Here is a 22,500-nt window from a genome sequence, read left to right as displayed (position 1 = left end):
GTGAGGACAAAATTGAGGTCCTCACTTTATTTTGCTCAATAATGGCTCCAGGGGGGCTGGGCATCATGCTGTGGGAGTTTCCCAAATGTCCTTATTTTAGTGGCAAATCATGACACTAAGTGTGTTTGCTTTATTCTCCTGAGCTCCCCCTAAAGGCAGACGGGTTTACGGCAGCTTTTTTTGATTGGCTGCAAGAGTATGACTCTTCACGGTTTCTGATTGGACGGTTCGGTCATTGTTCGGTCGGATTGATAGGCTGAATGATAGACCAATGGAATATGCTCTTTTAGATGTTTTTGACATTAAGAACATATATGTAAATGACAATGCGCTGCACGTGGGCCGGATTAAAGGGATCGGTATAGCGGAAGACAGAGGCTGCATCAACACCACAGCACCTGCGAGGCCAGGTACATGACAAGGACAACACGACAGAGTAAGTCATGATTTTAATACTTATTCATTAATTATTAGCTCATGCTGTCGAGCAATTAGGTAACTAATTAAGTGTTGACTTATGTATTTGAATCTGAGCGCTGCCACTCAGTCAACTGTTCCTCAGTGAACACCTTCATTCACATCAGCTGATTAAGATATAACATAGGAAGATATTCAGCTGAGTTAAGTTTGTTAGTGAGCTGTAGAAGTCTGACTGTACCTGACGGAGAGATCGCTAATGGCGGCTGAGAGAGAGAGAGAGAGAGAGGCTCCCCTCTCCCTCAGAGCAGCGCAGCAGTGGGGGAGGGGAGCTGCTCTCTCTCTGCTCAATCAATTAATGAACTCTCATTAACAGCAAACAGCTGATTGACACTCAATGCACGATCATAATCACTAATAACATTCACAGTTCAGTTTCCTATTATATTTGACTCAGTTTTATAACTTTTATTTTAATTAAAAAAAAGTATTTATTCTTAAAGCAGCATCGTGAATGCATCATGACCTAGAAACAACCTTATAATAATGTTGTATATAATAATTATAACATAAGTTACAATACATTATAATACTTTATACTTTTAACTACATATTTGTTCTCATAGCTTTCAAGAGTAAGCTAGATTAAACAGCAGAGTAAAACTGTATACTTTACATCTGCACAGTACTGAGCTGTATTATACTTTACACTTTCCCACACAGCCCTTGATTTTATTTGAAGGCAGATGTCTTCAACAGGTGTTTAAGTTTGACTACATTGACTGCTATAAGAGTTAACGAGTTAACAAGTGTTGGAGAGCAGGCGCCACCCCTCCCCCACTGCTCTGCTCTGCTCTGCTGGGGGATGGGGGAGGGGCGCTGCTGCTGATCACACACACACACAGCAGACTCTACACCTGTAAGCTGAGCTGGCCTTCATCAGCTCACAGTCACTGTGTGTATTTAAAACATCATATATTCATACATTATTTATAAATATTAAGCCACTGATTATCAAGAAGTGGGGGGGAAATAGGACGCAATATTAATATAAATTGATCTACATTTTTATAAGTCCTAAACTATGATAAAACCTCCACACTTCTCCTTTTTTATCAAAGCATGTTTTTAACTTTGCAGACATTATTGCAGCATCATCAGACAGTCACTAAACAGCTATCAAGAGGATTTAACTAATCCCATTCTCATGTTAGACATCACATTTTCACATGAACAACAATTCATTAACCACTATAAAATATCAATGAAAGATTTCAAAATCTACATCTGAATGAGCTGAGGGAAATCTGCATTTAGTCATTTTAGCTATCAAATGCACTGAATCTATGAGCAGTTATAATAATTAGGCCACATGTTTGTTGTCATCACTTTGTACCAGCAGATGAAGACTGTTTGCTTTAGGTCTGCACAGTACTGAGCTACATCATACTTTACACTTTCCCATACAGCCCTTGATTTTATTTGAAGGCAGATGTCTTCAACAGGTGTTTAAGTGTGACTACATTGACTGCTATAAGAGTTAATGAGTTAACAAGTGTTGGAGAGCAGGCGCCACCCCTCCCCCACTGCTCTGCTCTGCTGTGCTGTGGGGTGGGGGAGGGGCGCTGCTGCTGATCACACACACACACAGCAGACTCTACACCTGTAAGCTGAGCTGGCCTTCATCAGCTCACAGTCACTGTGTGTATTTAAAACATCATATATTCACACATATTTATAAATATTAAAACACTTTCCCACACAGCCTTGGCTTTATCTAATAGGAAATGTCTTAAACAGTTGTTGATATCTTGGGGCTGTTTAAAAGAACATAACCTTCTCTTACTTTACATGAATCAGACAAATCCACTTAAAATCATTATGACCACATCACAGAACATTTCTCTGCTGGTATAATGCATCATACTCTTAAAGGCTTTGACCACAATTAGGCAAGTATTATAATGCATTGTAAGTTGTGAATATTTATCAGCTCAGATGCATTGTTAAATTATAAAGAGACAAACAGAACTTTGTTTGAAAAATGTGTTGACTTCACCTCTAATCTAGCTGTTCTTATTTTTTAGCATGATATCTAAGAGACATGTTTGCATATCTCCTGTTAAATGTTCTCTGTGTTAGATTAATAAATTAATAGCTAGATTATTAGTTTTCTTTCATCTTTAAGTAAATGTAAAAATGTTTAATTACAGATGACAAAAAAGAAAAAACCAAGAGTGATGAGGGGAGCAAGATGGACAAGAAAGATGAGGAAGAGGAAACAAGCAATGCTTCTTATTTTGGTAGTGACATCTCTACAGAGGTAAGTTAAATGTTTCTAAAGTATAATCAAAAGATTTTTCCCCAAGAAAATGACATAAGCAATAAATATGAAGGCCTCATTTTGATCCTCTGTGAGTACACAGCCCCAGTGCCTGTCAATAAGTGATGTTTTATAAACAAATTTGGGAAGGAGCACGATCAGTCTTTGACGAGGCTAATTCATCAACCTCACAATCATTCTATTATCCAATCAGCTCAAGAGGAAACCCCTATGAATATTCAAACACGTCATACCTCCGTTTTCTCTTGACTTCAGCGTTGGTACATCCAATCACTGTAACATTGTCCAAACAGCAAATTTCTATGAGGATGACACGGCTCCTCCTGCAAACTCCAAGCCGATGTCTAGCGCACCAGTACTCGGCAGAGCATATCAACAGAGGTCGCGGTCTTAACTTGGGCCTGTCACGCCGCCGCTCCTGCAGACGCCTGCAACAAACCTGAGCCGCGCCCCAGTTTCGGCAACCACCGGCACAGATCAATCGAGTGCGCTTAGCACGGCGAAGCGCCACCATCGGCCAATTCGCCATGACGGCTCGAGCACGTTTCTGCTACGGCCCCATCCATCCCCCCGCATGGAGCATTTCCACTAACTCACAGCGGGAATCTGCCTTACTACCGCCCGCAATGCCACTGCTTTTGTGGTGCGCCAAATTTAGGAATAACAAGCCTATTATTCCCTCGTGGTGCTTGCAGATTTACCTGGTAAAAACTGCTTGTATATACATTAATCACATGTGCACCGTTTCAAGGTCGCATCATTTTAATGATTTCAGTTAATGTTTATTGTTATAGTGTCTGTAGCGTACTACTTCGACATCAGAGGCAAACACTACAGTTTTACACCTGTGTAGCGCAGGACGAGGCAGTCAAGAGCAATCGATTGCCGATCACAACGCCGTGTATAGACTACTCCATAGATTCATCGTCTAGGTACTTAACATGTATAAACTTAAAAATGTTATTACCGTAAACAAAGACATAATCTTTGTTCTGCAAGTGAAACAATTAATGAATTGTGTTAAAAATAAAGAAGAAAGAAAATAAGAAGTAATAGACATATATATAAAATAAATTGCTTAAATTTAATAAGTAAATATAAAGCAATCACACCAAGCTGATAAGCAATTTCAGCTCAGAAATCATCCAGAATCACACGTCTAGCTTACCCCATCTGTTTTCACAGCAATTTAACTTGCAATTTCACTCGATCTAAATGAAGTAACTCCTTTTAAAACCTTTGGCTACTCCTCAACGCTCCTTGCACTACCTTAAGTTCCTTTAATTCTATCATTCTAGTTTTTCATAGAAATTAATTGGAAAAGTCAGTGGAAATGCCCCATCATTGCCCCCTTTTACTATTTTAACCCCTAAGCCTTTTCTAATCCTTGGTCTTTAATCCCACCAAGTAGTTATATCATTAGGTTGCCGCTGCTAGCAGTAAATTTACGTACACAGTGACTGCTGAAATTGACTGACTGAAATTTAAGCACAGTGACTGCTCCCACTGGAGACGCACACGCTATTGCGTACTACTGCAAGTGCAATGACCACTCCTACGGGAGACGCACACCCTATTATCATGCACCACCGCAAGCACAGTGATCGCTCCTATAGGTGTCGCACACCTTATTATTATTATTATCCATCACTGCAAGCGCAGTGACAGGTCCTACAGGAGTTGCACACCTTATTGTCATGCATCTCCACAAGCGCAGTGACCGCTCCTACAGGAGTCACACACATTATTATGCACCACTGCATGCGCAGTGACAGCTCCCACGGGAGATGCTCACATTATTATTATGCACAAACGCTACTGCAGTGACCGCTCCCACTGGAGACGTACACCTTATTATTATGATCCACTGCAAGTGCAGTGACCGCTCCCACTGGAGACGTACACCTTATTATTATGATCCACTGCAAGTGCAGTGACCGCTCCCACTGGAGACGTACACCTTATTATTATGATCCACTGCAAGTGCAGTGACCGCTCCAACTGGAGACGTACACCTTATTATTATAATCCACTGCAAGTGCAGTGACCGCTCCCACTGGAGACGTACACCTTATTATTATGATCCACTGCAAGTGCAGTGACTGCTCCCACTGGAGACGTACACCTTATTATTATAATCCACTGCAAGTGCAGTGACCGCTCCAACTGGAGACGTACACCTTATTATTATAATCCACTGCAAGTGCAGTGACCGCTCCCACTGGAGACGTACACCTTATTATTATGATCCACTGCAAGTGCAGTGACCGCTCCCACTGGAGACGTACACCTTATTATTATAATCCACTGCAAGTGCAGTGACTGCTCCTCAGGAGAAGCATTCATGTTTTAATCTTGGTATAATATAAATAAATTGCTTTTGTGAGCACTGTGATCACTGCAGAGTCCACTCTCGCTGACGCCGTATGCCTGAACTTCTGGCTCTATTCACGGCAAGCTGATCATATGGAAATGTGATTTGTAAAGTACTTAGTCAAAATACACTGACATGATTGACTTGTCTCACTACTATTGGTTATTTAACATTTAGCATAATCAATACTAAACTAGTTTTATTGCTTTAATATAGAGGCTCCGTCTACCTCTTTAAAAGCATCACTTGTGTTTTTAGCCAGTCATCATCAGCTTTGTGGTTGTCACGCCCCTACACACACATGCCAGTCATCATCAGATATTACCATCATCAGTTGGTAATGGTGTAGTAGTGCAGAAAACCGTCATTTATTTCTCGTTTATTCATAATTCCATTATTCCCATCCCATCGTCATTATTATTATTATTATCATTAGGATTATTATAAATTTTCCATTTAAAGTTGTTGTGCACCTCTCTAGTCAATATATCTGGCCCATCCAATGAACACAAGAATGCACAGTAATCTTTTTAAGAAACTTTATTCAGATCAAATCTGCAAATGCGTTTGAAGACCCACAACCAGAGAAAAATGATCACAATGTGAAATCTGTCAAATCATCCTACTGTAGATGTATTTAGCTGTATTAAAATAACAGATCCCTGGACTAGGTACTAGCACTTAAATACAGTAATAATTGAACACTTTTTAAATGTGGGTTGACTTGAGCATCGCTTCTGCCTGGAGAGTTTTTGTTATGATAACAAACCAATTCTGCCTTCCAACATTGAGTTGCCTGTTGTGATTTCCAGAAGACTCTTATTATGAAGACACATGTCCATTGTCCATGTACCTCTGTCAGCCACCAGCGTCACCTCACTCTGGTCAGTATCTGGTAGTTTATTTCAGTGTGTTGTAGAATCTTCCTGTTGAATGATAATAAATGAACAGTGTTTTGTGCTGTTGTGATTCCAGAAGACTCTGATAATGAAGACACATGTCCCCGTACCTCTGTCAGCCACAAGCGTCACCTCGCTCAAACTGGTCAGTATCTGGTAGTTTACTTTAGTGTGTTGCAGATGGGCTGGGCGATATTCAAAACAAAATGTATCACAATATCATGTTTCATATCATTCAATACCGATAATTATTGAATATTTTTTAAATACATTTAGGAATATAAGGATTTTTTTATGTAACCACTTTATTTTAATTTACCAACATTACTATGGCAGATAGTTTTAATGGCATTTAACTATGCTAACTATAAAACATTTAAACAAAATATCTCATAAACATACGTGTTAAAGAGACACTTAAACTTGATATATATTATATTTATATATATATATTATATATAATTATATATAAATGTTAAGTGCAATGGTGAAGCGTAAACGCTGAACAATTAAAGCAAACTTTAAGGTAGATCAACATCTGTAAGTTGTGAATAGTAATGATACCGTAAACCTCAAACTCTGTGAACAACACAAATTAGGATCATCAAATCTGAGCTTTAGTAAAGGAACTAACCGTCATTATTCAAACACACACTGCAACATTAAAGGTGGTGAAGTTAAATGATTACAATACCCCTATGCTGAAACTCTTTCAGATGGGGAGCTAGGGGCTGTGATGCACAAGAAAAGAAACCAAAAAGCCACTCTGGCGCTGCATCCATTTAATTTACAATCTCCTCACTGCTGCCAGCCACCGCACTTATTTTCACATGTGTTGTTATTCTGACCTGAAGTGACAAGCGCAAGCACGTGGTTTCGGTTTCCTTGACCATTTACAATGGGCTCGCGCTCCCCTGGCTTTTCTCGTAACTAGGTGACCATCAAGCGTTTTGTCAGAGGATGACAAACAGAGACTGTTGCTGCAGCTCCAATGCAAGTTTATGGAGAAAAGTATAAGGCTCTGCAGTGTTTGGATGCGCTGTGTTTGTCTGAGGTCATTAGTCTGCCGTTATTACTGAAATGTGTGTATTCTATACAAAGTGTGAAGCAGGTTATTTCTACTGGCATGACACACGGTGTGCTCACAGCATTCTGAAAAGTTTCGATGTTTTTTAACTAGCGTTACGTGTGCGGCGCTTGCATAACATGTGCGACCATTGGAAAATGACAAACTGAGACCCTATGCTTATTGGCACTGCTTCCAAGGCGGGCGCTCAGCAGACACATTTTAATAAAACTATAGCGATTCATACCAAAACTACATACCAAATCTTTTTTATTGATATTGACAACGATGTTCAGTCAATAAATATCGATACCGATTTTACCACCCAGCCCTAGCTGTAGAATCTTCCTGTTGAATGATAATAAATGAACAGTGTTTTGTGCTGTTGTGATTTCAGAAGACTCTGATAATGAAGACACATGTCCCCGTACCTCAAGTTCTGTCATCACTGGCCAGAATCAGGAGATCATTCAAATGATGACAGGTAACGCAGAAGGATCACTCAGTTGCTCTCCTGCAAAACAAACACACTCATTGGTCTTAAGAACAGCCTTTTCATTTGTTCCCTAAGGATTGACTGCTCATAAATTTAAATTCAGTCACCAAAATGTAGATTAGGCTTAGATTAAACTTGAATCTGAAAATCAAGTCCGATTACTGCTTGTTTAACTGTTAGTTGGTGAATCTAGTATTTAAGAGAAAGTCTTAAGGGGATTAATTCACCCAAAATGTCATTTGTTGTTAATTTACTCACCTTCAGGCCATCCAAGATGGTGACTTTAGTCCTTCAGCCTCGCTGCTGTCGTCAGTTATTTACAGCAGTTCCTTTACTGTTCATCACTTACTCTAAACGCAATAACATCACAGTAGTTCTTGCATTTTGTTAATTGGCTAGTTCATTTTGACGATTGAGGTTTTAATCAGGTTATTGTGTGGTATTAATGAAGGGTTTGATGAGCGCTGGTGTCTGAATGTGAGATTTTTAAGCTGTTTCCTCACCGTTTCTTTGATCATTTTAACATGCACACCTCACATTAGTACAGCACGTAGAGAATTGATGAACGAAATGATCAACAGGCTCTATATTATGATTTGGCATATAGTTAAAACAACTAATTTGATATTGCACACAACATATATCACATATATCACAAAATAATATGTGTGTGTGTGTGTGTGCTCCACTAATTTACAAAGTTTTTGACCTTTTGTTTTTCAGGACAGAAGGCTGCAGTGAGGCCTAGGACAGCTGATGAGCAGGCTGCTGCAGTGAAGGCAACCCTGGACAACCCTTTGTTCTGAAAAAAGCTCCAGAGAAAGTGGGCAGAAAGGCTTACCTTCAAAACAATCCATTTATTCACTCCAGATCCTGGATTAACGTAAACGACTTTTGTTTATAAGACAGTCCAGTCCAAGAAAAGAAGAATAATTTGAGCACATCGCTGTTCTGTTTAAGTTTGCTGCATGGGAACACATCTCTAAGTTTTTCTGCTGTGTTCCTTTTATTTAAAACCTTTTGATTCTCTTATTGAGCATTGAGTCACTAGTCAACATTTCTCCTAAAATTCAGAAAATGGTGATAAAATATGGTCAAAAGTTAAGCTGTGTCAGAATAAATCCATCTTGATGTTGTGGGATAACTGATAGAAATGTACACTATAATTAAAACTATTTACACAATTGTCTGTAGTTGGTTCTTAATGTCAGCCTGTAGTGTCTGCTGTAAACTTTCAGTATTTTCAGACTCAGACTGATTGGCTAAAGCACAGGCCATGTAGCAGATTCTCCAGTCCCTGATGGCTTTAATCCACTGGATGTGGAGGTTTTGGGTGTATTATGTCAGTTTACTGTGCTCCACATTTACATCAATACACTATAGTACCTTATAATAACTAGTTATATATTTATATGTACGTATTATTCAGACACCAGATTTTATTTGTATACACGTATGTACAATCTCATAGATAGATAGATAGATAGAAAGAAAGAAACATGCATTCATACATACACGGGACATTCTACCAGAAACATACATTATCTCTCCCTGAAATAAAATCAAATACAGCGAATAAAAAGTATTTCATTCCAAACAAATGTCTAAAATGGCCTGATGGTTGATTTCTGTGGGTTTTTCTGTAAAGGAGTATGTCATTCATTTGGTTTCTTAGATTTTTTTTCATTAAAAGCACTAAAATGTACAAAGCCTGTCACTGTCCTCGTCCTCAGCCCTGTTTAAACCTGCAGCTTTAAGAGTTTTGTTGTGCTAAATACTTATTTAAAAAACTTTATTGAAATAATAAATTCCACAAGTAATTTTATTTATTATTTGTAAAATAATTTTACAGTTGTCCCCATGCTTCTGTCAGACCATGTCACATTTATATATATATATATATATATATATATATATATATATATATATATATATATATATATATAAACAAGCACATGTGGTGCCTGAATAGTTATTTATTACTATAAAAATGCTTGGGAGAAATGCTGTGCTTTTGAACATTCTGGTCATGAAAGTATAATTTCATAAATAATCATAAATGTTTCTTAATTGTATTTAATTCCATATTAAAAACTGAAGGTTATAAATAAATAGGCTACAGATAGAGAGGGAACTATGTGGTAAAATATAACTCATTCACACATTAAAATGAATTTCACTTAACACTTAATGAGATCGCTGTAAATAAGTTACACAGGAAAGCATGTAAAGGTGATTTTCTCTTGTCGCATATGTGTTTATTTGGTCGTTAAATGTATTAATATCATCAGTAAAAGTATCAAGAAGCAGTATTTAAAGTTTGACGCAGCTCACAATTAGTTAGGTAACGTGAGCAGATGCGCAAATTTCACGCATTTTACGCTACGTTGAGAATGACGTCATCAGACATTTCCCGGGAAAAGATGGATCGATTTAGTAGGAGAATGGCGGCACTGCGGTCTCACCATAAGACATGTGAAGAAAGGTACAAGGCAAAAATGAGGACCGAGACTGACAACAATTTACAGAATGTGGTAAGTAATGGTTTATATTATTGAATATATGTTCCGTGTTTATAACTATGGGTTACATGATTGTTAACTTAGTTATATACTAGATGCTTCGTAGAGTCCTCTTTATCTAAACGCTGGCCTGCCAACTCTCGAGCATTCGACAGTATTCTCACGCCAAAAATCCCCTTCTTTAAGCAAATAGCCTCTTAGAAAGTCAGCTATAAAAGCAAAAATCCCCTTCTTCAAGTATATAGATGCATGCAACACCTGCTCAGTGAAGCTCGTTTGTGTTTAACGTTACTGGCTATTGCGTGGATCCAGTCAGAGGCAAACCTGACCAAGTGATTTAAGTATACCAGTCATTCTGGATATTTTTTTATTTGGCATCAGGGAGGTTCTATAATTAGAAGCAGTGAGAAAAATCATAATGTCACCACACAAATCAGGGCTTTTTGAAACCAATAAGTTGTGCCACACTTTTGGAGGGAGAAAATTCTCACTCCAACCTAAAACCAAAAGTTGGCAGCCCTGCTAAACGTTACATTATTGTACATGTTGTACTGTAAATCGCTTTATGCATTTTTTGCATGTAATGTTTAAACTTGATTAAATGCAGTGGCGTAGCGGACGGGCCCGCAAGACACACCGCGAGGGGGGTTTAGGCCGCGTGATTAGGGGGCCCCGCGTCGTCGCGATTTTCAATAATTGAAAATCCACCGGCAACCGCAATAATCAAACTCTTGGGAACAACTGTGGTCGGAACCAAAGTTCACAGGTCTGTGTTCTCTGAACACCTCTCAAGCGGTGGACTACTTCATTCTGATTGCTTGCCGCCAATGTGACAATGACTTTGTCACTAGATTTAGCGACTTTTCAGACCCCCCTAGCGACAAATCTAGCGACTTTTTTGTGTGTTATTGGAGATTTTTAGACTGTCATTTGTCCATACTGTACCGTCCCTACTCTTCTCAACGAGCTGCGTGTGATGCCGCCGACCCCTCCCCCTCCCCCTCCTCACAGCCCTGACAGGCGGCCCAGTCAGTCCTCGTATAGCAGCCTCTCCCACCTGCAGCCCGAGAGCAGATCACCCCTCTGCGTACCGACGACAAATGATTTAGCACAGGCAGTGTGAAGGTATTTCCCTTGTACAGTCAAACCGGACTGTACTACTTAGATCTACTTCTACTTTATTTTAACAATTTAATTGGACCGTTTATTCTTTTCTTGTTCACAATCACAGATATTTTAGTGACAGTTTCTGAACTTGTCTGAGTTTATTACATATGAGAGATTACTGCACATTCTGATTAAGTGGGGGAGGGGAGGTTGTGCCAAAGGGTGTGGGGGACATCAAAATCTTCCTGTAAAAAACATTTTAATATAAAAGAAAAAAATGTCTGTAGTCTGACAGTATCATGCCTTCAAATGTGTTTGTCTTTTCATATTTGTCTTTAATACATATTAAACATTGATTATTACAGATCCCCTACAAAGTGAATAAATCCCCATTTACAAAATAATATGTTTAAGTTCAGGCCTTGTACACTACAAAACAATGTTTTGTGTGAACTTTTACTGCTGATTTGAGTACTCAAGATATTCTAACACAAAGATTAAATAGAAGGCATGTATTTTGATGTCCTAAAATGTTTTACAAATTAAACAAGTAAAACACAAGGGTATTAGTATAAAATTATACTTTAAATCTAATTCTGAGATGAGCATCAAATGTTGATTTCACCTATTATTTTTTTATAATGGTTAAAGTTTTTATTTGTCCAGATTTAATAAATTAAGGTCATATTTTCACACAATGTTATTACATTAAATTGAACAACTTAATGTAGAATATAAGAAGAAATAGAGGTATAAACAACATATAAATATATGTAGTATACTGTAGCATAACAGTCAATAGGTCAATAAATCGATAATTAGACATACACAAAGAATAAGATGAGTAATACATGTGCACAACTACATCAACGCATTAATGTCATAGTATGTCAGTAAGAGCTGAGGAATTATCAGCGAAACACAGGTGGGGCTGAGTAAAATGTTGCACTGCGTTGTAGACAATAGCCGTGTTTAAGTGTGTGAGGTGCTGCACATACTGATCAGTTAGGACATCAGTGATTGTCAAACACAGCTGATATTATAATTTTACTATAGAATTTGCCACTACAACCATCACCTCATCTGAGGCCGTACTCACACTAGGTACAGTTGCCTTGAACCAGGCCAAAGCACGCTTGTCCCCCCTCCCGTCTCCCCCGTCGGCCCGCACTGACACCACAATCGGGCCTGGGCACACTTACGTCATCGCTGTTGTGCTGTTCAGTGAGAAGCGCTCTCACTCAGCAGCACAGTGGAGATTTCTCTAGTTATATCGTGTCAGTGGTTTGATGTGCAGTGACATGCAGTCAGATATTTCACCAAACAGATCCACCACTTTTGGCGCTCATAATCATAATGCGCAGCTGTCGTGCAGTGAGGAGTTTGCGTCTTTAATAAACTACGGCAGTTTGCGTTCACTGAACAGTAAGAATGATTAATAAATCCATATTCAGCGCACTCACACTTCTCAAACGGTCCGGGAAACGGGCCTTGGCACGGTACAGATGGCGTAGTGTGAGTAGGCCCTAATACAGCCAGAATTAAGTCGTAATATTTGACAACCAGTCCTTCTCCTTCAAGCATCATGCCGGTTACCACTTTACAATATTGGGAAGATTAGGCCTTTTTTATTTAGTTATCATCTTATTTGTCAGTGAAAACATGACAAATGACACAATGACAATTATTTGTCCATGACATGTTTTCACTGACAAAAAAAAGAAAATAACACAAAAAGAAATGAACAGTCCTATTTAAACCTGTTAAAATGTCAAAGTTAAATATTTATATTTTCTTAACAGGAACAATCAAACGACAAAGGTGAGGTACCAACAGAGAACGGGTCTGCTGAGAGGAGTGACATAGAAACAGAGGACGGGTCTGCTGAGAGGAGTGACTTACAAACAGAGGACGGGTCTGCTGAGAGGAGTGACTTACAAACAGAGGATGGGTCTGCTGAGAAGAGTGACTTAGAAACAGAGGACGGGTCTGCTGAGAGGAGTGACTTACAAACAGAGGATGGGTCTGCTGAGAAGAGTGACTTAGAAACAGAGGACGGGTCTGCTGAGAGGAGTGACTTACAAACAGAGGACGGGTCTGCTGAGAAGAGTGACTTACAAACAGAGGACGGGTCTGCTGAGAGGAGTGACTTAGAAACAGAGGATGGGTCTGCTGAGAGGAGTGACTTACAAACAGAGAACGAAATCAGTAAACAGGACTCAAGTGAATCAGAAACATGTAGTGAATATGTTCCATCAGACAAAGAGAGCACTGCTGATGAGCTTGATTCAGAAAGGGAGTCAGGGGTGCAATTAAACACTATTGACACATTGATTCCTTCAGATAAGGATTCTTTACATACAAGCAAGAAAAAAAAAAAGATGACAATCAAAACAACTGTTAATTGTCCCAAAGGCACAAGAAAATGGAACAAAAAGCAGTACTGTTTGTACTGTCAGAAACCCCAGAGCAAGATATCACGACACCTTGAAAATCGGCATGCCAATGAACCTGAGGTTTCAAAAGCTTTTTCTTTTCCAAAACACTCTAAAAAAAGAAAAGATCTTCTAGAGGGAATTCGAAATAAAGGGAACTATTTTCACAATGTAGAGGTTTTGGAAAAGAAAGATGGAGAAATTGTAACTTGGCGTCAACCAACCGTGGCTGCAGACATTTCAGATTTTCTTCCTTGCCCTCAGTGTCTTGGGTTTTTCATGAAGAAAGATTTATGGAAACACTCAAAGGCATGCAGAGCAGAGAACGTTGTTAAACGAAAAAAAGGAGAGAGGGTGCGGTCCACTGCAGCTTGCCTTCTACCTATGGGGTCAGACACCCCTGCTGGTATTAGAACACTTTTGATGAGTATGCGTGAGGACAGTATTGCCAAAGCAATAACCGAGGATCGCTTGATCATGTTGTTTGGCGAGTCCATTTATACAAAGTGCGGCCACGACCGAGCTCAGCACCCATACATTGTACAAAAAATGCGAGAACTTGCAAGGTTTATGGTTAAGGTGAAAGAGCTATCCAAGTCAGTGGAAACACTTGAGAAACTGTGTGTTCCTCAAAACTTTGTTCTAGCGATCACTGCATGCAAGGAGGTAAGCAGCTACAATGCTGAATCAAATCTTTTTAAAACTCCTTCTTTAGCTCTCAAAATTGGTTACTCATTAAAGAAGGCATGTCAGATAAGCTTAGGCCAGAGTCTTATGTCTGGAGACACTGAGACAGAAAGAAATGTAAAAAACTTCATCAAACTTATTGACAGTCACTGGAGAACCAATATTTCAAGCAAGGCTCTCAACACCCTTCAGCAAGCCAGATGGAATAAAGGTGATACCATACCGCTTACTGCAGATGTCATGGCATTACAGAAACACTTGAGAAAGCAGGAGGAGGTGTCAAAAGAAAAACTAAGGAAAAATGCAAACGCTGCTGACTGGAAAGTTTTAGCAGAAACAATACTTTGTCAGATTATTTTGTTCAATAGGAGACGTGAAGGAGAGGCTTCTAAACTACTCCTTACTGTTTATGAAAAGAGGAATGTGAAGCCTGCCAACCAGGATGTTGTTAAATCTCTGACTAAGTTAGAGCAGCAACTGTGCAGTGAATTGACTAGATTGGAAATTCGAGGAAAAAGAGGGAAAAAAGTACCAGTACTACTGACCAAAGACATGGTTGACTCACTTGATCTTTTAATTGGAAGCAGAGAGAAAGTTGGGGTCACAAAAGACAATCCTTATGTTTTTGCAAAAGTTGAGTGTTCAGCCCATATTCGTGGGTCAGACTGTCTACGAAAATATGCAGCAGTGTGTGGTGCCAAAGACCCAAAAAGCCTGACTTCAACCCAACTGAGAAAACAAGTGGCAACTCTGTGTCAGATTATGAACTTAAAAGATAATGAGCTTGACCAGTTAGCTAAATTTATGGGTCACGACATACGCGTTCACCGCGAATATTACAGATTGTCGGAAAACACCATACAACTAGCAAAAGTAAGCAAGTTGCTGTTGTCTCTAGAGAAGGGGTCTGAAGTATACAAAGGAAGATCTTTGGAGGAAATCCAGTTTAGCGCTGATGGTAAGTACAGTGGATTTAGTTTGTTTTTTTTACTACAGTAACTTAAAGTAATAGTAATACTGTTTTTAATATTTTTTCTTTTAGATTTTTAATATTTGATTTCTGGCTTGGCTTATTTCTAAACAACCCTTTTTTGTTGGCTTTCTTACTGTCTTTAAATGAGACACAGCATTTAAAAAATGATGAACACTTAATTTGTTCAAAAATAAATGTGAAATGAATAAATTAGCATAAAACTGTACCAGTCAAGATGACTCGCAGTACCCAAATTACAGTGTTAATCAGTTTAAAGTGGTCATACAAACCTTGCAATATAGTGTCAGAGAGCTTTGTAATATGTTTAATGAGCTTGATCTGTTTTTATGTATATTTCTCTTGAGGCAAATTTTTTTGTGTGTGTCTGACAGTGACTGGAGAAGAACTAAGTCAAACTACAGATATGGGTGAGTATTATTGTGATTTTATCATAAGCTATGAACTGAAAGTTTGCTAGTTTAATCCATAAAAGGTGCCAACACTAACTTTTCAAAATTGTTGTTATATTTAGATGAGGAGGAACACAATAATGTATGCGTTGATAAAAATTGTGTTCTGATGTTCGTTTACTAAAGCATGTAAACAAACTGTTTATTGTCGTTATATTTAGATGAGGAGGAACACACTTCTGCTTCAAGAAAATCCGTCAGTAAATCTTCTAAACGCAAACGGCAAAGTTCTGACACAGGTGAGTCGTCATGAACCAATAATGTATGCGTTGTTAAAAATTGTGTTCTGATGTTCGTTTACTAAAGCATGTAAACAAACTGTTTATTGTCGTTATATTTAGATGAGGAGGAACACACTTCTGCTTCAAGAAAATCCGTCAGTCACTCTTCTCAACACAAACGGCAAAGTTCTGACACAGGTGAGTCGTCATGAACCAATAATGTATGCGTTGTTAAAAATTGTGTTCTGATGTTCGTTTACTAAAGCATGTAAACAAACTGTTTATTGTCGTTATATTTAGATGAGGAGGAACACACTTCTGCTTCAAGAAAATCCGTCAGTAAATCTTCTAAACGCAAACGGCAAAGTTCTGACACAGGTGAGTCGTCATGAACCAATAATGTATGCGTTGTTAAAAATTGTGTTCTGATGTTCGTTTACTAAAGCATGTAAACAAACTGTTTATTGTCGTTATATTTAGATGAGGAGGAACACACTTCTGCTTCAAGAAAATCCGTCAGTCACTCTTCTCAACACAAACGGCAAAGTTCTGACACAGGTGAGTCGTCATGAACCAATAATGTATGCGTTGTTAAAAATTGTGTTCTGATGTTCGTTTACTAAAGCATGTAAACAACTGTTTATTGTCGTTATATTTAGATGAGGAGGAACACACTTCTGCTTCAAGAAAATCCGTCAGTAAATCTTCTAAACGCAAACGGCAAAGTTCTGACACAGGTGAGTCGTCATGAACCAATAATGTATGCGTTGTTAAAAATTGTGTTCTGATGTTCGTTTACTAAAGCATGTAAACAAACTGTTTATTGTCGTTATATTTAGATGAGGAGGAACACACTTCTGCTTCAAGAAAATCCGTCAGTCACTCTTCTCAACACAAACGGCAAAGTTCTGACACAGGTGAGTCGTCATGAACCAATAATGTATGCGTTGTTAAAAATTGTGTTCTGATGTTCGTTTACTAAAGCATGTAAACAAACTGTTTATTGTCGTTATATTTAGATGAGGAGGAACACACTTCTGCTTCAAGAAAATCCGTCAGTAAATCTTCTAAACGCAAACGGCAAAGTTCTGACACAGGTGAGTCGTCATGAACCAATAATGTATGCGTTGTTAAAAATTGTGTTCTGATGTTCGTTTACTAAAGCATGTAAACAAACTGTTTATTGTCGTTATATTTAGATGAGGAGGAACACACTTCTGCTTCAAGAAAATCCGTCAGTAAATCTTCTCAACACAAACGGCAAAGTTCTGACACAGGTGAGTCGTCATGAACCAATAATGTATGCGTTGATAAAAATTAAATGTCAGTACAGCGTTTTGAACATGTCAACTGTTTATTGTTGTTAGCTGTTAAAGTGCTCACAGAAGTTGAGGAGGAACACACTTCTGCTTCAAGAAAATCCGTCAGTAAATCTGCACATAAAAACAGACTTTTAGAATCAGGTCAGTAGTCAATATGTAAATTATGTTTTACTAATAAACATTAACAGTATTACACATACAAACTTACACGTTGTTGTAATTTCCAGTAGAGTTCTCAGAGGATGAATCTTTCATGCAACCATCTATAAAATCTGGTCAGTATTTACATTATATTTATATTTTTATTTAAACTTAAGACAAAGCACATGAAGGAGCTTTTAATTGGAAGCAGCTTGCCTGAAACTTCAGTTAAATTATGTTTTAGATGGTCACAGTTTGATACATTTTGTTTCTATATTAGTTAGCTATATTAATAATACACACCATTGCCTGAGTCAGTTTAAATTCCTTATTTAGCTTTAGCTGTCACAGCAAGAAAAAGAATTTCATGTGCGCTACATAATTCACATGATTGTGAATTTACCACGTCCCAAACTGCTATTAAGTTTGTCAGACATCAGCAGTGCATAGACTAATCAACGTATGATGTACTGCAGGGTTTTTTTAAAGAATATTTTTATAAATTGCTCTTGTGTTCCTTTGATATCATAAGCTAATTTCACAAACTTAATATTACAACATCATAATAATGTATGCAAACTCCAGTCTAGATAATGAAGTAATACTATGCTGGGGGGAGTGGGGACAATGGCATCATAAAAAAAGGCCTTGAGGTTTAACTGACTTGAAAGCTTTGCTGTCTCTCAGTGATTAGAGCACTGTGCTAGCGACGCCAAGGTCAGGGGCGAAAAGCCATTATCGTCGAAAAAGATATGCAGTAAGACCTTCTTTAAAAAATCCGTAATTTGAATATTGTGTAATGAATTTAATTGATGTTCATTATGAATCAAATTAATTAAAAGGCAGTCAGGACGCATCAAGTCGTAACACTGAATCTGGATTCTCACATACAGTCATGGACAAAATTGTCACCCTTGGTAAATAGTGGCAAAGACGGCTGTAAAAATAAATCTGCATAGTTTTTCCTGTTGATCTTTTAATCAAGTAATCAGCAAAATGATAAAATTTTTATTGAAGTTATACAATTTAACGTGAGGGGAATATAACGTTATAAAAATTTTTTTTTTCTCTGGCCATAATTGTTGGCACCCTTGTATTCAAAACTTTCTGCAACTTCAGTTTGCATGAAAAACAGCTCTGATTTTTTCCCCTTCATGCCTGACAAGGTTTGTGAATACTCATTTTCCATAGGAACTGGAAGGTTTATGGCAGAATCAAATACTTTTTTTAATCTGTTGGTTATCTTTTGGCTGTTTTGATATAAAATATGATGACATTTCGTCACCTTAGAATTACAAGCTTCTATCTGCGTCTTGAATGATTTTGAGATGCTGAGCTTCAAAGTTTTTGCAATCCATAGCAAACAGTATGTGTAACATTTGTTTTTTAAATAAAATGTAAACAACTTATAAAAACATTCCATAATGTCATTTAATAAGAATATGTCAATAACTCAATTTTGTCAAAAATGTCAGATAAAATCTTATAATTCTATGGTGACGATATATCTGAACAAGATGTCTAGGACCTTCGGTGTACAATTAGATGGAAGAGACCACATGGGAAAGCTAGGCTGTTGTCGGAAGTGGTGTTTGCGAGGCCAGCAAGGGGCACTCAACCTGTGGTCTGTGTGGGTCCTAATGCCCCAGTATAGTGACGGGGACACTATAATGCTCAGTGGGCGCCATCTTTCGGATGAGACATCAAACCGAGGTCCTGACTCTCTTTGGTCATTAAAAATCCCAGGATGTCCTTCAAAAAGAGTATCTGCCCACTGGCCTCTGTCCATTATGGCCTCCTAACCCTCCCCATATCCCAATTGGCTTTATCACTCTCTCTCCTCTCCACCTATCAGCTGGTTTGTGGTGTGCGGTCTGGCGCAAAAATGGCTGCCGTCGCGTCATCCAGGTGGATGCTGCACACTGGTGCTGGATGAGGAGATTCCCCCTATGTGTAAAGTCCTTTGAGTGCCCAGAAAAGCGCTATATAAATGTAAGGAATTATTATTATTAAATTAGGTCCACAAACAACATCTGGGCATATACTTATTTGTGGACATGGGGCACTTTTTATCCCTGTGTGTACCAAACCTTTAATGTGTTCTAGCTTAGGGTTAGGGAAATAAAATGAGGAAAAAAAAATCTAATTTCAAATGGCGATAGAAACCAGTCCTGGCTGAAGTTCCAGTATGGTAATTTACTATAGTGTAGTTGGGTTTTGCATGACAGCAGATGATTGATTTCTTTAACAGTGTCTAAAATTACTTGTTTTGATGGAGATGTAGTTTTCCTTTATTTTTACTATTAAAAAATAAAAAATTCTGCAATTTTACATCTGTGATCTTTATAGAGTATTTGGTCTCTTAAATTGTTCTCCTTGCTGCACATTAAGACAATATTGACACACGTCATGTTTCAATTAGATATTTAACATCTCCAGTCCATTAAAACTTCTTTATTTTCCTGATGTTGGAAATGAGAATATTTAATTTTAAAGTATTTTCTTAAAGCCACTTTGTATTATGTAAAGATCAACAATCTTTTGCTGTACATCAAAAGTATATTATTTTTTTACCCTTTGTGACGAATGATTAGATTGGTTTGGGCTTTGTGTTACTAATATTAACTTATTCATCTGTGCAAAAAGACGTCATGACCGGACAACATCATGTTTCCTGTCACCATGGTGTGCTAAGAAATTGAAACCTTCAATAAAATTATATTTAGGATATAATTTACTCATAAGAATTTCTAAGGGTGCTTATAATTGTGGCCAGGGATTATTAAAGAAAAATTCATAAAGTTATATTTCATCTCTGTCACACTTTATTTTGATGGTCCGTTTGTTTAATTTAAGATACATGCCAACTAATTCCCATTAGATTATAAGTTGACTGTAAGGTTGGGCTTGGGGTTAGAGTTAGTGTAAGTTGACATGTACTTGCAAGGCTTCTTATAGTCAGTTAAATGTTTGTTGAAAGAGCAGTATCAGCACATATTAAGCAGACAGTCTACTAATGCTCAAATGGACGATCAAAATAAAGTGTTACCTTCATCTTACTTTAAATCGTTTAACTTTAATACAACGTTAGAATTTTGCAGAATTTTAATCTAAAAGAGCTCAAGGAGAAACCATGCAGATTTATTTTTACAGCTGTCTTTGCCCATATTTACCAAAGGTGGCAATAATTTTGTCCATGACTCTAAATCTTTCAGATTCATACATATAGCAACAACATTTGCAAGGATTTGGTTTGTTAATTTCGTCTTTTTGTTTGTTTGTTTTAGGAAAGAAAGCCCCTAGGAGGCCATGGAGTCCCGAGGAACAGTTGGCCGTAAAAGATACAATGCGCAAGTTTCTTGCATTAAGAAAAGTACCTGGGATGGCAGATTGCCTGTCATGTCTGGACAAAAATCCTGTTCTAGGCTCAAGATCGTGGCGTGACATAAAAAACTTTGTACATAACACGATTCAGAGTATGAAAAAGAAACTTGCCACAATTACTTATTAGGTGCTGGAGTAAAATTTTATTTTAGTTACTATTTTTTGTTTCTTAAGGTGAATGACTTTATTAGCATTTCTACAGGAATTATATGTTTTAAGAGTCCACCTTTATATTGTACATTTGTACTTCATTACAAATCATTTACTTTATTTACAGTCGTCTTGTTTAACGAGGTTCGTACTTGATGTTCGAGAAATCAGACGACTTTTGTGTTAGGTCAGAACTGAAAGCACTTTATTTACAGTCGTCTCGCTCAATGCGGTCCGTACTGAGATCGAGAAATCAGACGACTTTTGTGTTACGTCAGAAGTCAAAGCACTTTATTTACAGTGGTCTCGCTCAATGCGGCCTGTACTGAGATCGAGAAATCAGAAGACTTTTGTGTTACGTCAGAACTCAAAGCACTTTATTTACAGTCGTCTTGTTTAATGAGGTTCGTACTTGATGTTCGAGAAATCAGACGACTTTTGTGTTATGTTAGAAGTCAAAGCACTTTATTTACAGTCGTCTCGCTCAATGCGGTCCGTACTGATATTGAGTTCTGACGTAACACAAAAGTCTTCTGATTTCTCGATCTCAGTACGGACCGCATTGAGCGAGACGACTGTAAATAAAGTGCTTTCAGTTCTGACCTAACACAAAAGTCGTCTGATTTCTGGAACATTAAGTACGAACCTCATTAAACAAGACGACTGTAAATAAAGTGCTTTGAGTTCTAACATAACACAAAAGTCGTCTGATTTCTCGATCTCAGTACAGGCCGCATTGAGCAAGACGACTGTAAATAAAGTGCTTTGAGAAATCAGACGACTTTTGTGTTATTTCAGAACTCAAAGCACTTTATTTACAGTCGTCTCGCTCAATGCGGCCTGTACTGAGATCGAGAAATCAGAAGACTTTTGTGTTACGTCAGAACTCAAAGCACTTTATTTACAGTCGTCTCGCTCAATGCGGTCCGTACTGAGATCGAGAAATCAGAAGACTTTTGTGTTACGTCAGAACTCAAAGCACTTTATTTACAGTCGTCTTGTTTAATGAGGTTCGTACTTGATTTTCGAGAAATCAGACGACTTTTGTGTTATTTCAGAACTCAAAGCACTTTATTTACAGTCATCTCGCTCAATGCGGCCTGTACTGATATTGAGTTCTGACGTAACACAAAAGTCTTCTGATTTCTCGATCTCAGTACAGGCTGCATTGAGCAAGACCACTGTAAATAAAGTGCTTTGAGAAATCAGAAGACTTTTGTGTTATTTCAGAACTCAAAGCACTTTAGTTACAGTGGTCTCGCTCAATGCGGCCTGTACTGAGATTGAGAAATCAGAAGACTTTTGTGTTACGTCAGAAGTCAAAGCACTTTATTTACAGTCGTCTTGTTTAACGAGGTTCGTACTTGATGTTCGAGAAATCAGACGACTTTTGTGTTATTTCAGAACTCAAAGCACTTTATTTACAGTCGTCTTGCTCAATGCGGCCTGTACTGATATTGAGAAATCAGAAGACTTTTGTGTTATTTCAGAA

The 22,500-nt window shown here is 38.0% G+C and overlaps 1 protein-coding gene and 1 long non-coding RNA gene across 3 annotated transcripts in view; both read right to left on the bottom strand.

Annotated features, from left to right (window-relative positions):
- LOC130244155 (ribosome quality control complex subunit NEMF) overlaps positions 1-22,500 on the bottom strand; it is a 48,248-nt gene that overhangs the window by 22,118 nt on the left and 3,630 nt on the right. The gene's annotated exons all lie outside the window — the stretch shown is intronic.
- LOC130244160 (uncharacterized) lies at positions 5,806-7,748 on the bottom strand. The gene is made up of 3 exons (XR_008839206.1): positions 7,532-7,748; positions 6,145-6,219; positions 5,806-6,061 (listed from the first exon to the last, which is right to left on the bottom strand). It is a non-coding gene; the product is annotated as an uncharacterized LOC130244160 (long non-coding RNA).

This window comes from Danio aesculapii, chromosome 17, assembly GCF_903798145.1.
Source record: "Danio aesculapii chromosome 17, fDanAes4.1, whole genome shotgun sequence".
Taxonomy (NCBI): domain Eukaryota; kingdom Metazoa; phylum Chordata; class Actinopteri; order Cypriniformes; family Danionidae; genus Danio; species Danio aesculapii.
The sequence above is the reverse complement of the archived record's forward strand: the minus strand, read 5'-3'. Positions and strand labels throughout refer to the sequence as shown.